The following is a 2,621-nucleotide window of genomic DNA, read 5'->3' as shown; positions in this document are numbered from 1 at the left end:
GAGAGATCAACCAAAGGACTTATATGCAAGCATATAGGCCTAACCAATGGACATGGACAACGGGGGGGAATGAGGGAGGGGGGGTAGGGGATAACGTGGGGATAAGGACACAGATGTAATATCTTAATCAATAAAAAAATAAATAAATAAAGCAAAAAAAAAAAGAGGCCTGGTGCACAACATTCGTGCACTGGGAGGGAGGTCCCGCAGCCCGGCCTGCGCCCTCTTGCAGTCCAGGACCTCTCGGGGGGTGTCTGCCTGCTGTGGAGGTGGGAAAGGCTGCTGCCACCACCGCTGCGCTCACCAGCTGTGAGCCCGGCTTCTGAAGCTGGACTCGCTGCTCCTTAGCACTGCCTTGGAGGCAGGCGAGAGAGGCTCCCGCCACCTCTGCTGTGCTCACCAGCCATGAGCCCACTGGCAAGCCCTGCTGAGTGCACTGACCACCAGGGTCAGCTCCTGCATTGAACATCTGCCCCCTGGTGGTCAGTGCATGTCATAGCAACCAGTCATTATGCAATTGATTTGCATATTAGCCTTTTATTATATAGGCTGTTTCTATCTCTCTCTTCCTCTCCCTTCCTCTCTGAAATCAATAAAAATATATGTAAATTTTTAAAAAGAAGCAGAGGGGAGCCCTAGCTAGTTTGACTCTGGATAGAGCATCAGCCTACAGACTAAAGGGTCCCAGGTGATTCCAGCCCAGTGGCGGGCTGAGGCAGAGGAGGGTAGGGGCCATCAGGCAGGCAGTGGAGCAGTTAGGGGCCATCAGGCCAGTGGGGGAGCAGCGAGGGGCAATCAGGCCAGTGGGGGTGCAAGCTTTCTCCGGATGGATGTCCACCCTAATTAGCATATTACCCTTTTATTAGTATAGATAGCCAAGACATGGAAGCAGTCTAGGTGTCCACTAACAGAGAGATGGATAAAGAAGATGTGCTGCATATATATAATGGAATATTACTCAACCATAAAAAATGAAATCTTACCATTTGCAACAATGTAGAGGGTATTATGCTAAGTGAAGTAAGTCAGACAGACAAAGACAAATACCATATGATTTTACTTATACATGTATGTGGAGTCTAAAGAACAAAATAAATGAACAAATAAAACAACACAAAAATTCATAAATACAGAGAACAAACTAATGCAGTGGTTCTCAACCTTCCTAATGCCGCGACCCTTTAATACAGTTCCTCATGTTGTGGTGACCCCCAACCATAAAATTATTTTCGTTGCTACTTCATAACTGTAATTTTGCTACTGTTATGAATCGTAATGTAAATATCTGATATGCAGGATGTATTTTCATTGTTACAAATTGAACATAATTAAAGCATAGTGATTAATCACAAAAACAATATGTAATTATATATGTGTTTTCCGATGGTCTTAGGCGACCCCTGTGAAAGGGTCGTTCGACCCCCAAAGGGGTTGCGACCCACAGGTTGAGAACCGCTGAACTAATGGTTGCCAGAGGGGACTGGAGTGAGGGAATGGGTAGAAAAGGGTAAGGGGATTAAGAAGTACAAACTCCCAGTTATAAAATAAGTCACAGGGATGTAGTGTACAGCACAGGGAATACAGTCAATAATATTGTAATAACTATGCTACTAGACTTGTTGTAATGATCACTTTGTGTAAAGCACATAAATATTGAATCACGATGTTATACACCTGAAACTAATATAATACTCTATGTCAACTATAATTAAAAATAAAATGTTAAAACACAATAGCTTGCTCTCCCTCCAGGGAGCACACCTATGCCTTTCTTCCCTCTCAGGTGCACATCTCCTAAAGGGTCCCCATGAGACTTGCAACCAGGGGAGCAATGAATAGTGGCATTTCCTCCCGGGCCAACCCCCTGAACCTGTCCCCAAGGCCCCCTTTGACTTTCCAGTGAGCCAAAGCGGTCCTCCTAAGCTAATTTCTTTTCTATAACATTTCTAGTGAGCCAAAGCAGCCCCAGCTAGGCCCCCTCCTGTTGCTTCTTTTATCCTAAGCCCTTCTTTGTTTCACTGTCCTCAGCTTTAATAAATGTACTCTCAAAATAAATAAATAAATAAATAAAATTTCAATTTAAAAAGACAACACAAAAAAGTAAAATAAATAAATAAAATCATGGGAACAAAAACTGCCTTGGAGAAGGTCAGAAGGAAAAGTGCTAATCTCATCTGGGCTCAGGCAAGGCTTCCTGGAGGAAGTGACACCAGGCAAACTTAGTGAGTGGCAGTGAGCTCCCTCCAAAGCCCAGCAAAGCTTCCATCTGCTTCTTTTTATGTTTGAATGAAAACTTATCATTAGTTCTGATACCTACCACAACATGGATGAACCTTGGGGACATTAAGCCAGACAGAAAGGACAAATACTGTGAGACTCCACTTATATGAGGTGGTAGAGGAGTCAGATCCATAGAGACAGAAAGTAGATGGTGGGTGCCAGGGACTGAGGGAGGGGGAGGGAGAATTGTTGTTTAATGGGGATAGAGACTCAGATTAAATAGATGATGGCAATTGCACAACAAAGAGTAGGAATGGATGACGGCGATTGCACAACAATGTGAATGTACTTAGTACTACTGAACTATGCACTTAAAATGGTTATGATGGTAAACGTTATGA

General features: G+C 43.7%; 1 protein-coding gene across 4 annotated transcripts in view; it reads right to left on the bottom strand.

The window, feature by feature from the left end:
- MARCH2 (membrane-associated ring finger (C3HC4) 2, E3 ubiquitin protein ligase) overlaps positions 1-2,621 on the bottom strand; it is a 23,559-nt gene that overhangs the window by 16,172 nt on the left and 4,766 nt on the right. The gene's annotated exons all lie outside the window — the stretch shown is intronic.

This window comes from Myotis brandtii, unplaced genomic scaffold, assembly GCF_000412655.1.
Source record: "Myotis brandtii unplaced genomic scaffold, ASM41265v1 scaffold321, whole genome shotgun sequence".
Taxonomy (NCBI): Eukaryota; Metazoa; Chordata; class Mammalia; order Chiroptera; family Vespertilionidae; genus Myotis; species Myotis brandtii.
The sequence above is the reverse complement of the archived record's forward strand: the minus strand, read 5'-3'. Positions and strand labels throughout refer to the sequence as shown.